Raw genomic sequence first — 14,649 nt, forward strand, 5'->3', positions numbered from 1 at the left:
CTGAATAAACCTGAAAAAGTTTTGACATTTAAAATGTAACACAAAAAGTTATGGCCTAAAATGAACCCCATACAGCCTACTGTATCATATTTGATACACAAATGTCTAAGGCATGATCAAAACCTGTTGTACACAAACTTTTACATGCATTCTGTCGTCAGATTGATAGTTTATACTTTTTTAGTACATTTTGTTAGTAATATTTCAAGATGGACACTGACTGGACTGAAGCACCTTAGGTTTACTTTATAATCCATACACCATTTTTAGAAAAACTGTGTTAAATGAAGGTACCAAATATGGTACATTAGGCTTTTCAAGAACGTTTATTTATACATCTCTGAACTGGCATCGTATTGCATTGCAATACAATACAATACAGAGCTTTGTTTATAAAACTAAACATTTAAATATAATCTTACTAAGACATATTTTTGGGAGATACAGAGTGACAATTGATATTTATATGCATTTTTTAAGTAGTAAATTGTATATTTTTTCCTCCTTGAATTTAAGCTCCATATTGTCCTACATCATAATATATGAGCCATAAAAGCCTAATGTATTAAATATGATACTCAACATAAAACACAAAGGCAAAGGTTATTTATTTATTTATGTATTTAGTCTAAAGTTTCAATAAACTGTTCTATTTCAAAACATGTGCTTTTGCTTTTTAATATACAGACAAAATCAACTACTTTTTGATAAACTCACACACAAAAAAGGAAATATATACACTGAATATATATACCCTTAGGGCAAGTTATTTATTCTTCATTGGCTCAAGTTAAAAAATATAGATGGGAATCATTACCCTAATTTTTTTTAATTGGATGAATTAAACATTTTTTTCAGTGTAGAACAATTAACAGAGAAAATGGCTTTTACATGAAATAGTTTAACATTGTATGAGACATAACCCCATAACCCCCAAAGTACCACATTTGTAGATAAACTCAATTACGTGGACGCTTATGATATAGCTTAGGTTTTCAACACAGTCTGCTGTTTCATCTTGAAATAAGCTATAAGCTTTATTACATATTACTGTCATAAGGCCATGACTCTTCTAAGACTCTTATTCCCCTTGACTTAATCTTTGCCCTACTTCTCACCAGCTGACACTTGAACCAGGTGACCTGACAGATCCAGGGTGCCGTGACACCCAATTAAACCTGCTATGTAACACCCTGATCTCTCCACACCACCAGCGGCCCACATTCGATTATGTTCTGGCACAATCTGTTCTCTTTACAGTTACAGGTCAGACTGACACCTGTCTGCTTCTATTCACGCCTGTAATTTGCATCATGAAATGTGAAGCTTTCAGACAAGTATAGAAGGACACTGATAATATGACAAGTCTGTGACAGATTCTGGGAACTGAGTGGCTTACAACAGTAATAAGAAGCACTGAAGCCTGATCTTGATTAACTCTCTACATTTACACATAATGCACCTCAATGACATTTCTGTGAGGAACTGGAAGTCAAATGAGCAAAAAATATTACCGTGACTAATACTTAATAATAATAAATTACACCCAAAATTTAGCTGCTTGCGGTGAAGGACTTAAGCAATCAAACATACAATTTTCATCGGGTGGACAATAGATTTTTGAAAGAAAAAAGAAAGATTAAGTGACCAGAATATCATCGACACTTGGGAGTGGGCCAGTAAGTGACCACCTAGCAACCATCCAAAATGCCCTAGCAACCACCTAGAATACATAGAATAGAATTGCAACCACATAGCAACGCCCTGGAAACCACTCAAAGCAAAATGCATCATGAGTCTCAAATGGGCAAGAACCAGAAGATGCTTTTCATCACATTATAATCATATTGTCACAATCCCCAGTCACCAGTCCATTCACTATCCTCAGACACTAGCCCAGTCCACTGGGAACTACATTTCCCAGCGTCCCTTCTGGTCAACACCTGCGCTCAGTCAGCCATCACCACACCTGCCATAGACGATCTTATCAAGCCCTGTATAATAGCAGTTACTCTCCACTTTTCCTTGTCTGGTCTTGTCTCCCCACGTTTGAGGACTTACCAGGCTACTTCCTTGGATACTTACCTGTCTTCAGTCAGTCTTCAGTTCCAGTCTTCACTAAGCCTTCACCACACACCCGCCAGCACCTGCAACAAACAAAGAACTGTTTATGCTCAAGTGCTTTCTAGTGATGGCGAAGTGAATCGTTCTGAACCAGTTAAGCTTTCAACACAATTGTATCGGAAAAAGGTTAATTACTCGAAGCTTTTCAACACGGTTTATGTTGTGGCCAGCTAGTGGTCATGAAAACACCTTCCAAATTGCTGTGGTCCATTACAGCAGCTGGTTTCACATCTGGTTCTACAACTGATTCTGTTTTATTTTATTGTATATAAATAATGGTCATATATTGTGTATAAATAATGTATCGGTGTACTGGCAGTAAAATAAGTAAAATAAATGAAACATAAATTCATAAATTAAATCCGCAATCTGTCTAGTTTAACTCTGCCTCAGTCCGGTTATTTCATAGGCAAAGTTCATTTGAGCTTAATATTTAATTACGATATTGAAAAAAAAAAAAATGTGGTTCACGTCGTTTGAACCAGATACTAAAGCAGGCACATGGTTTTCAGACAAACGAAGCTTCAAATGTCATAGATCATGTGCTTTTGTCAAAACGAATCAAGCTCCGATACAGTGCTTTGATGTGAAATGTGTTGTTGTTTTTTTATACAAGCTTCGGATCTTCCATGTTGAGCGTAACATCACTAGTGCTTTCTATCTTCATTGAATTATACTCACCTGTTTACCACGCTGCTTCTCTGAAATTCCTGTGAATAAATACACTGTAAAAAAAAATCTGTGACATTTACGGTAAAATACGGCCAGCTGTGGTTGCCAGAACTTCACCGTAAAAAATATGGTAGCAACATTTTAGGTTTTACAGACTTAACTTAAATTCACAATAAAATACCGTATTTCATTAACTGATGTAATGTTAATAAACCAACATATTGAAGTGTTAATATCTGTTTTGAACCATTGTAATGCACCGATAACACCAAAAACTGGTGGTGATGAGAAAGTCACATGATGAACCAAAGCTCATCACAAACAGCTTTTCTACGAGCTGAGGAGGGCAATACTTATATATAGAAAGTGCACAGTGTCATTTACACAAACACTAAACCTCATCACGGTGACACACATGATACTGAAATAATGCAATAAACATTCATTTGACAACATTAGATGTAAGATTAAACCCTAATGTACACAACTTATAAGAAAAAACAAAGAAAAAACAAAGAAAAAACGTTATTTCAACAAAAAAACATCAAATATGAAGCATCATGCAGGGAATTCTGGGAGTGTCAATTTACGTTTTTTCACTGTAAATTATACAATGACTTTTTCTTTTTCACCTCCAAAAATTTTTAACAGTATTTTACTGTAAAATTACATTAAATGTAATTACATTTATTCACCGAATATAGTATGGAAACTTACTGTTAACCAGTTAACAGGTTTTTACTGTAGCATTTTTACAGTCTTTTACTGTTAAAATCACAATCATTTTTTACAGTGTACTTTGTTGCTGACGTTACCTCTAAGACTTCTCCTTCTGTACTTGTGTCAGAAGACCAGACCGATTCCAACAACTATGGACACCCTGCCCTCTAACCCTGTGAATTTGCTCCTCTCCATTTTCCAAGATGGCCGTCCAATTGAGGATAATGTCGAGGAATTTCTCGATATTTCCTATAGGGTACCATGGAGTGCTGATACCCTGAAGACAATCTTCTGGTGTGGATAAGACGATGATCTGTATCAACAGATACCGGCATCAGCTACCACCTGTTCTCTAAAGCACTATCTTGATTATGCACTGTGGCTAAGTGGCTCGTCCCTCACTGTTGGCGAGGTTACTGACTGCCCTGTGGATAAAACCGTAAGCCCCACGTCTTCTGTCTCTGCTGCGACGGCTTTCAATATAGTCACAGCAAGTGCTTCCATATTCCGTCGGGTGAGGAAGGCTATCTCAAACAGCACAGCCTTGGTGGCAAAGCTTGCAGATCCACCTATCATGTCCATCAGGATGTCTCTGAAGATGAATTCCACTTTGCAGTGCTCATGTCCAGAATCCATACCCAATCAACAGTCATGAATCCATTCCAATGAGTAACAGTCCCAAATCTAATCCAAAAAGTATAATCTCCAAATCTGTTCCAAGAAATAATTTTCTCATGCTAGCTCCTGAAAATGAAGTTACAGAGTATGTAATTCCCGAACCTGACACAGTGAAGCCTGCTCCAGAGTCTGAACCAGCCATTGAGTTCTATTTGGCCCCAGAATCCAGTCACAAACCCGTTCCAGCCCCAGGGTTCAGTTCTGAGCCAGCTCTAGCCCAGTTCAGTTATAATTCCATTCCAGCTCCAGAATCTGCTTCAACACATTAGCCAGCTCCAGAGTCTAGGCCAACTCCAGAGATTATTAAAACCTCACTGCTTCACTTCACCTCTGCCCAAAGGTGAAAGCTGAGGAAGAAGTAACGGTCCTCTACCGGGCCAGCCCCTGACCACAGCCCAGTGTCAGCTCCAGCTAAGGAGCAAAGTACAGAGATGGCTCCATTCCCAGAGTTCGGTCACAAGTCCACTCCAGCCCTCAAATTCAGTAAAGAGTCCGCTCCAGAATGCTCTCCAGAATCCGCTCCAGTGTTGGCGCCAACCCCTGTGTCCACTCCAGTATCGGCTCCAACCAAAGAGCACAGTACAGAGATGGCTCCATTCCCAGAGTTCAGTATCGAGTCTGTCCTGACTCAGTGATCTGTATCGAGCCCGTTCTGGCCCCAGAAGTCAGTGTCAAGGCCGTTACTCTCTCTAAATCTAGATGGGAGCCCACTCTAACCCCCAAATTGGCATCGGAGCCCGCTTGTACCTGTGTAATAACTCATCATTTAAGTCCTGTCCTTGAGAACAGTGTTAATTTCATCAACGAAGATGACGACAAAAAAAATTCGTTAACGAACATTTTTTCTGTGACTAAGACGAGACGTTGATGAGCTAAAACTAAAATCTGATGATAAAAACTATGACGAAATTTATGCCGCGTCTTCATTAACAAGACGAGACGGAACTATAATGTTATTTGAGGACTACCGGACATTCAAAATGCATCCTATAGGCTACTGTCTTGTCCTTCAAAATGTGCGTCCCTGTCATTGGATTGCAATCGGATAAGGGGTGTTTGCATATCTAGTCTCAATATGGCAGCCGCAGTGGACGGATAGGCTACCAAAATTCAGAACTAGCGATCTGAAACAATGGCCTCAGCACCCGAAGGGGTAGGGATAAGGTGACCAGATGTCCCGTTTTTCCCGGGAGTCACAATTCGTTGTCGATTAACTTAAGGTTAGTGAAGGCGGGACAGGCGGAATCGCGCTGATAGAAGTGCTCTCTCTCGCGCACGCTCCACTTCATCAGTTCTCATATACAGCACACAATCAGTTCTCAGTGCTCAAGTACACACACAGCAGTCAAAATGTCTATCGTGTAGAGTATCTCACGTAAATACAGTCGGTTATGGATTAAGTGAACGTAAATTGGTGGATGAAAACTGAATGTGTGTCAGTATTACATGCATGCCTTCCTTCTTAAAGGGACAGCATTCCTAATTAAGTACATATCCGTCATTAATGTTAACCAACATAAGATGTTAAATAAATATGTTAAGTAAACCTACTGTATCTGAACAATGAGTTTAATCTGTATCTCTTTCGTATTTGTCTTGTCTTATTCTGCTTCTTTTTCAAAAATGATAAATTATATATATTATATATGAACTATAATTTTTATAAGTTGCTCCCTTTTCACTACTGTTAAAGGGATAGTTCACGCAAAAATGAAAATTGTCATCATTTATTCAAGTTTTTCCAAATTCAATCCTTGATTCACATTTCTCATAAGCTTAACTGATTTGGTCTAAAGTGAGAAGAATTAAAGACTATTTTTGTTTGAAGACTACATATAAAATAGCTACCAAAATAAATCTTGGTAACTGCAGTTTACCTCCAGACGCCCGTCTCTCAGCCGGCCATCCAGACGGTCCCAAGTCAGACATCCTGCCCGGACATGGCCACTATGACCATTGCTTACTTCTCTGTGCTTTATATTCCAGTCCCTCCAGATCTGCCCTGGTGGTCTTCTGCTCCACTGGGAGGTCTTCGGCACCGTCTCTGCTGCAGTGGTGGTGGCCTGCTCCATCGTGGAAATCTTCAGTTCCATCTACATTGCTCTGGTGGTCATCTGCTCCACCGTGGGAATCTTCAGTTCCTTCTGCTCTGCCATGGTGGTCTTTGGCTCTGTGTCGGAGGGGCTCAGCTCCATCTGCTCGGCCTTGTTGGCTTCCTGCTCGGCTGGCTCCGCCCTGGCTCAAATTATCCTGGTTTCTTCCTCCTTCTACTCCCCAGTTGGGCCTGTTTTTGTGCAAGGTCGCACCTTCTGGGAGGGGGGAGTACTGCCACAATCCCCAGTCACCAGTCCATCCACTATCCTCAATCACAGTCCCTAGCCACCAGTCCATTCACTATACTCAGTCACTAGCTCAGTCCACTGGGAACTACATTTCCCAGCATCCCTTCTGGTCAACACCTGCACTCAGTCAGCCATCACCACACCTACCATAGATGATCTCATCAAGCCCTGAATAAGAGCAGTTACTCTCCACTTCTTCCTTGTCTGGCCTTGTCTCCCCACGTATGAGTACTTACCCTGCGACTTTCTTGGATACTTTCCTGTCTTCAGTCAGACTTCAGGTCCAGTCTTCACTAAGCATTCACCGCACACCCACCAGCACCTGCAACAAACTGTTTACGCTCAAGCTAAGTGCTTTCTATCTTCATTGCATTTTATACTCACCTGTTTACCATGCTGCTTCTCTGAAATACATGTGAATAAACACTTTGTTGTTGATGTTACCTCTGAGTCTTCTCCTTCTGTACTTGTGTCACATATCTTTTCATGTGTAGTCCCTAATGATCTGTTCAGCATTGCAGAAAAGCTACTATGCCATGAATCTTTTGAATAAAATGTTTATTAGTTTAAGTGAAATTTATTCCTTGATTCTAAATCAGTTTTTATTTCATTTTACTCCACAAACTGTTTTTGCTAAGGTTACAACTTTGGTGTTCAACATGTTTCAGAAATGCAAACAATTAAAGATTGAAATTTAAACTTGATTTGGTTGTTTTTTTGTTGTTTTAAGTTAGCTTTAAGAAAATAAATATGACTGTTTGTAAAAGGAAATTTGATTATTAAATTAGTTTTTAAAAGAGGTTAATTTCTTTAAAACTTCACATGGGTTTGAAACAGATTCAGTTAGATGGTCAGTTTACACCCAGATGGTGCATCTTACCCACTGACTCAGATCAACTTACCCCTAACCTGGGGTAAATTGAGCACTTTTTTTTTATAAAAGCCGTATTTTAAAATGATAGGAAACATCCTGAAATTACTTTAGATACTTTCATTTTACTTCTGCCTCATTTTCTCTTATTTTGAGGACCATAAGTAAAAAATGGCTTATCTTACACCATACACACACACACACACACACACACTAATATAGTGCTCTGAAAAACATAAATCAAATGATCCAAATCAACCACAAGATCATATCAAGACAATGTAGGTTACATGAACAGAGAGGAAACCAGTGAATACAGTGAATAATTTGGTATTTAGGAAGCACATCTGACCTATTCACCCCACAGTCCATGATCAAAATATTACAGTCGGAGATCATACAAAGTTCTCAATTCAAAGGTATTATAATAGGCATATCGTATGAACATAGGCATCATCAGTTGAAGCATAAAAAAATAACAGTTTAAAAGAGTTCAATTCACTGTTTAATGATGTCCAAAACACAGCTTCATGCAATAGGTCACCCAAAAATGAAAATTCTGTTATCATTTACTTACCTTCATATAGATACAAACTAGGGCTGGGTGATATAGCTAAAAAATGTATCAACGATATAATGTTTCATATCATTCGTTATCGATAATTATTGACATTTTTTATAACCTTTTTTAAAACAAAAAGCAATAGAAAAAATGTTTAAATTTAACCACTGTATTTTTTAATTAACACAATTTATTGAGGCAAACAACAAATATTTTTTGTTTTAACAATCAAACACAAAATAAAAATTAAACAAATATCTAATTTCTAATGTTTTATATGCAGATTAAATAGGTCTTAAGGAAACATTTGTCTTGTCTATCGAGGCCACAGGAGGGTGCAATGAGTAAAATAATGCAGCACATTTAAATTGTCAATGCAAGGAAGTAACTCTATAAAAACGTGCATAACGTCTAAATTAACTCGTGATTAACTAAAATCAAATATAATTTCGTAAATTGCATAAACAATTATGAACAAAACAGCATCATGTATTTATGCATTGCTTAATCTAAAGAGCCGAAGCGCCATTCACACAGACTGAATTTAAAAACATATGAGACGCAGTGAAAAGGAATAAACCTCCACAAATTTGTGACGTGTTTTCTAAAAGTTTAAACTTTTAACTTTGCATGGCTTTCTATACAACTCTTGTGTGAGACGCGAGTGCAGCAGTCATGTTTGTCCGTCTAAAGATGCGCTGAATATGCGTTCTGTGTGAATGGCTTGGTTTCGGTTTTAACCTAATCAAGATCTTCTCCGCATTGCTTTCTATACAACTCTTGTGTGAGACGCGAGTGCAGCAGTCATGTTTGTCCGTCTAAAGATGCGCTGAATATGCGTTCTGTGTGAATGGCTTGGTTTCGGTTTTAACCTTTATCAAGATCTTCTTCGCATTGAGCTTCTATATTTCTCTAATATTTTGAATGAATAACGCATGGCGCGTCTCGTGGGCTAGACTAACAAAACATTAAAATGCAACAACGACACTTACATCATCGCCACATCTCGCGCACCCTGATGCACACCTAACATTCAAATGCAAATGTTTATTTTAAATTTCTTTAAGTTTATTTTAATGATTTCTTTATTCACAATCTTCTCATCACAGGCAGGCACAGCACTCAATTCAGCATGTGTTCGTGTTCGTGTGTGCTGTCTGCGTCTCTCATAGCACGTGCCTATATCGTGCGCTATATCGAACATTTTGTATATCGTTATCGAAGAAGGTGTACCGTCGATATGCTGTCTGCGTCACTCTTAGCACATGCCTATATCGTGCACTATATTGAAAATGTTTTCTGTCGATATCGAAGAAGGTGTACCGTCGATAAATATCGATACCGTTTTATCGCCCAGGCTTAATACAAACCCTAATGATTTTCTTTTGATGAACACATAAGGAGAACTTTAGCTGAATGTTCATGCTGTTCTTTACCATATATTCAAAGTGAATGGTTGAGGGTGAATCTCAAAAAACCTATCGATAAATCACATTTCAACCCAACTGAAACCCAATTTTGCACTGTGGCATTATTTTATTTATTGTTTTATTTTTTTTAAGTATAATTTTGCGATAATTTTGAGTTATATTAAATGCCTGACTCAGCGATGGGAATAGATATGACATTACATTTCAAAAATAAAAATGGCTCATATTGCTATTGCTGTGACCCTTAAGTTTTTGACATATCAAATCCTCAAGCCATTATTTTGGTGGAATGTTGGTGAAATGCTGTAGGCTAAACTATCCACAAAAAGTTTATAATTATGCGAATGCCAATGTAAATAAAGTGAATCAAGTGCACATTCCATACCCAAATGCACATTAAACTTACAGAACTTGCAGATATTACTTTTTTTAAACAGCATTTACTATGAACCGAGCCTATAAACACTGTGTAAATGAACACAGTGTTGCTCTTCACTCTAAAACATGCAAAGACTTTATACATATTTAATTAAATTGCAGCATTTAATTTGATAATCATGATTCGATAAAATATATATTTGTATTTCAGTTTTATTTTGATTAATTGTGTAGCCCAATTAGCCTTATTAATGAGCTTTTTATCAACAAATGAGCCTCCTGCAGTTCCCTCACAAACCCCAGTTTGGGAAACCCTGCTTTAGAAAAAGTATGTACATTTTACTCCCCAATTCTCATTAGTGTAATACACCTTTTTTTATTATTAAAAAGGATTAAAGGCAGTACAAGAAATGATACCATGATGAAAAAAACACTTCAAAATGTATACATAAATATTTTGTCAGTAATAAGAATAAGCATTACAGTAATGAGAACTGGGGAGTAGAATTTAATTAAATGGACCCTTCTCACAGACTTAAAAAAATAATAATAATGCTAATAATTATATATATATATATATATACAGGTGCATCTCAATAAATTAGAATGTCGTGGAAAAGTTCATTTCAGTAATTCAAATAAAATTGTGAAACTCGTGTATTAAATAAATTCAATGCACACAGACTGAAGTAGTTTAAGTCTTTGGTTCTTTTAATTGTGATGATTTTTATTGAGATGCACCTGTATATATATATATATAGGTCCATTCCTGAAAATAATGTCACAGTGTAAAACAATTTTGTTTTTGTTTTTTTAACACCTCTTTGTTGCATTCACCAGAAACTGATGTTTCCAAGCTCAAAAACAACAACATAAGAGTAGTCCATACAACTTCAATTTATGATGTGCACAATGTGCTCTATTTCAACTCATATGATGTCATGCAACAGCTTTGCATGAAAAACAGACTGACGTTTAATTCATTAATCATTCAAAAATCATTCAGTGACTCAAGGGTGATTAAATAATGACATGTTTTATTGCTGGATGAGCTATCCCTTTAAATTTGTTGGGGACATTAATTCCACACACTGTTTCCAAATATCCACGTACCTCAAAAAACAGCACTGGCTTCTGCGGAAATACACAAAACAGGCACTGGACCTGAGAGAGCACAGGCCATAGATGCAGGGGCAGGGAAAACAAAAAAAAGAGCATATGAACATTGGTAAAGCAGCATTGTTCCACTGAACTGCTATGCTGATTGTATGAGGAGTCATTGGTAGTATCAGCTGTTGTGATGAGTAATGTCTGTGACTCCAGGGACAGCAGATGGGTTCTGTGCACATGCTGTACAATTAGCAGAGGATCATGGAAGGACAAGAGACTCTGAGTCCGGCTGGACGCACTGCAAGCTGCTTAACTGTATCATCGCCACCCCGAGCAGCAGATGCAGTGACCTCACCTGCACAGTGTGAAGCCTGTCAGACAGGTGTCACACTGCACTCTGATGCAGCACACTGCCTTGCAAATAATCAGGTGTCTCACAGCATGAGAACCAGGCTGATTACTGATGCTGAATAAGATTTATCAGTGAAGATGAAGATGATTTTTCACTGTCTATCTAGATCTATCTTTACCTAGATCTTTCTCACAGAACTACTCACTGCTAAGACTTCCTGTTGTACTGTTACTGTACACTACTGCTCAAATGATTAGACACAACTGAACCGATGTTTCTCATGATCTTAAAATCTTAAAATAAGTCTTAAAATTTTGATCTAAAGGCTTAATGATAAAATATTTGAAATTAGTTTTGCAGACAAATATAAATCGTGCCGGTGTATGAAGTTTTTAAATTGTTTAATTCGTTAAACATTTTTGCTTTTTAGTCACTAAACAGCATTCCCATGAACATTTTATCTTTCTATTTTTCTATTTATGTATGTATGTATGTATGTATTTAAGAAATGCCTTTTTTATTCAGCAAGGATGCATTATATGGATTAAAAGACAACTATATTATTATATATTCTATTCCATATAAATACTGTTCTTTTCATTTTATTAATCAAATAATTCTAAAGATGTATCGGTTTCCACAAATATATTAAGCAGCACAGCTGTTTTCATTGATAATAATAATAAATGTTTCTTGAGCAGCAAATCAGTAATTAGAATGATTTCTAATGATGCTGAAAATTCAGCTTTGCCTTCACAGGAATAAATAATATATAAAAAAAATAAAAAAAAGTAAAATATATTTAAAAAGGAACAGTTCATTTTAACTGGAATAATATTTCAGAATATTAAAGTTTTCATGTATTTTTAATCTAATAAATGCAGCTCTGATGAGCATAACAGATTTCTTTCAAAAACATTTAAAAATCTTACTGATCCCAAATTTTTGAACAGAATTGCATTATTTCACACTTGACAATTTTACTGTTTTCTAAAGTATTAGAAACATTAATAACAAAGAAAAAATATATCAATTGACATCTGTAATATTACTAGGCTCTGATAAGTAGATTAAATTTAAACATTATGGCTCCAACTTGCATTCACACAGAAGGCAATGTGACGACAAAGCTCAGAGTGAAAGTACACAATACCACAGGTTTTTGGACATGTACCATAGTAATACCATGGTATTCTTTGAAGTATCTCGGAGTACCATATAAACACTGTGGTACATAAATAGGGAACAGGCACAAACCAGTACCAGGGTACTGCCACAGTTTTGATGTTGAAGCAAGATGGCGGCGCGTTCACACGCTGCGGCTTCTCTCTTTCCCGACAGAAAGGTGTTTTCGTGTTTTTTGTCTTGTGAGTCGCAGTGTTTTTGTACGTATTCGTCGCGTCTATCTGTCTCTAAGCGCGCATACAGTCGTGAGTTTCTGCTCAATGTCGGCAGAACCACATTTTTAGAGTTAAACAGGGGAGGTCTACGGACTCCTGAAGACGCGGAACGCTGCTTTCAGAGCTGGAGATGAGGTGGGCCTGAAGACAGCCAGGGCCAACCTATCCCGCGGCATCAGAGAGGCTAAAAGACAGCACTCCAGGAGGATAGCCCATCGTTTCAGCGACAGCAGAGACACTCGGAGCCTGTGGCAGGGGATACAGACCATTACGGACTACAAGCCCCCACCACGCACCTGTGACAGCACCATCTCCCTGCCGAACGAGCTGAACGTCTTCTTCGCTCGCTTTGAGGCACAAAACAGCACCACTGCACAGAAGACTCCACCTCCTCCCGGTATGCACCAAGGGTCTGAGAGTAACGCAATTTCAATTCTCTGAGTGTATGTGCTGTACATGCGGAAGAATTGACAATAAAGCAGACTTGACTTGACTTGAAAAAAAAAAAAGTTCAAAAACGTTTGTCTTTCTCTAGATAATCATTATCCAGCAACATTCTTTTAAACTTCTACATGTTTTCCGTGAACTGGGTCCATATATTACCAACAAAAACATCATGTCCCTTCTGGAAAACATGTTTTTTCCCCCCCAAGTTAGTTCCTTGTTACACAGTAGTATAATTAATTAATTAATTAGTTACATTTATATAGCGCTCTTCTGGGAACTCAAAGCGCTTTTACATGAAAGCGGGGAAATCTCCTCAACCACCACCAGTGTGCAGCATCCACCTGGATGATGCGACGGCAGCCATAGTGCGCCAGAACGCCCACCACACACTAGCTTATTGGTGGAGAGGAGACAGAGTGATGAAGCCAATCAGTGTATGGGGATGATTAGGAGGCCATGATGGTCAGAGGCCAATGGGCAAATTTGACAATAGCAACTATAACAAAAGCATAATAAAATAGTCATACACAGACATACACCTTTACTGCACACAAAATCACAGCAAATATTCCGAACACTCACAATGTAAGTTTTGTTGACATGCTGAATGGAGGATCACGGATTACTGGTTTTGCTCTAGGATTTTATATTGGACACCAAGAGGTGTACTAACATGGTTACACATTTTTTTTTGTACAGATTCAGAAATAAACAAAAATAAAAGTCCTTAAAATCAAACAAACGTTAAAGCCCAAAACATCATTGTCTTAAAAATACAGTGGCCATGATGTTCGAAAATTGCAGTGTGTACCTATAATACCCCACAATGCTGTGCACACCTCTAATGTCCACAGTCCAACGGTCAGAGGCGGACAGTAACTAAGTACATTTACTTGAGTATTGTACTTAAGTACACTTTTTGAGTATCTGTACTTTACTTGAGTATTATTTTTTCTGGGAACTTATGACTTTAACTTGACTACATTTGAAAGACAAATATTGTACTTTTCACTCCACTACATTTCTATCAAGGTCCTCGAAGTAGAAAGTCGTTACTATGTAGCAGTATCTGTACTTTCACTCAAGTAATGGAGTTGAGTACTTTGTCCACCTCTGCCAACGGTACATATGATGCCTGATGTCTAGTATGCTACACACACAAGTGAAGGTTAAAAATGCAACTATGTTGCCTAAAACACATGCTTAATGAGGGATGTTTAGTCATGCTGTCTTTACCATGACAGAGCTGATGAAGCTCTAGTGTTGAGAAACATCTTTCAACAAAATTAAGTCAATTGCTTATTACTGGGCTCAAGCTTTTGCTTTAATATTTTACATCGGACATTAAGAGGATTGAGAATAAATGTTTAAGTTTTAATATGTTTAACATTTTAGTTTTTTAGTCACTACATTATTCCAATAAACATACATTACCGTTTTGGGTCAGTAAGATTTTTTATTTATTTATTTTGATGAATACTTTTATTCAGCAAGGACGCAAAAGTGACAGTAAATACAATTGTTACAAAATATTTCTATTTCAAATAAATGATGTTCTTTTGA

The 14,649-nt window shown here is 37.4% G+C and overlaps 1 protein-coding gene across 6 annotated transcripts in view; it reads right to left on the bottom strand.

Annotated features, from left to right (window-relative positions):
• The window catches only part of LOC107686804 (aryl hydrocarbon receptor nuclear translocator-like protein 1), a 35,655-nt gene that overhangs the window by 19,996 nt on the left and 1,010 nt on the right, over positions 1-14,649 (bottom strand). For 2 of the 6 annotated variants that reach the window (XM_016483921.1, XM_016483923.1), the window contains exons 2-5: positions 10,891-10,941; positions 6,773-6,858; positions 2,806-2,834; positions 2,086-2,147 (exon numbers count right to left, since the gene is read on the bottom strand). The gene's annotated coding sequence lies outside the window, so the exon portion shown is untranslated. Of the gene's footprint in view, positions 1-2,085; positions 2,148-2,805; positions 2,835-6,772; positions 7,135-10,890; positions 10,942-14,649 lie in introns of those variants that run through there. The other 4 variants (XM_016483925.1, XM_016483920.1, XM_016483922.1 and 1 more) reach the window with 3 other exon arrangements.

Source organism: Sinocyclocheilus anshuiensis, unplaced genomic scaffold (genome assembly GCF_001515605.1).
Source record: "Sinocyclocheilus anshuiensis isolate Anshui unplaced genomic scaffold, SAMN03320099.WGS_v1.1 scaffold773, whole genome shotgun sequence".
Lineage (NCBI taxonomy): Eukaryota > Metazoa > Chordata > Actinopteri > Cypriniformes > Cyprinidae > Sinocyclocheilus > Sinocyclocheilus anshuiensis.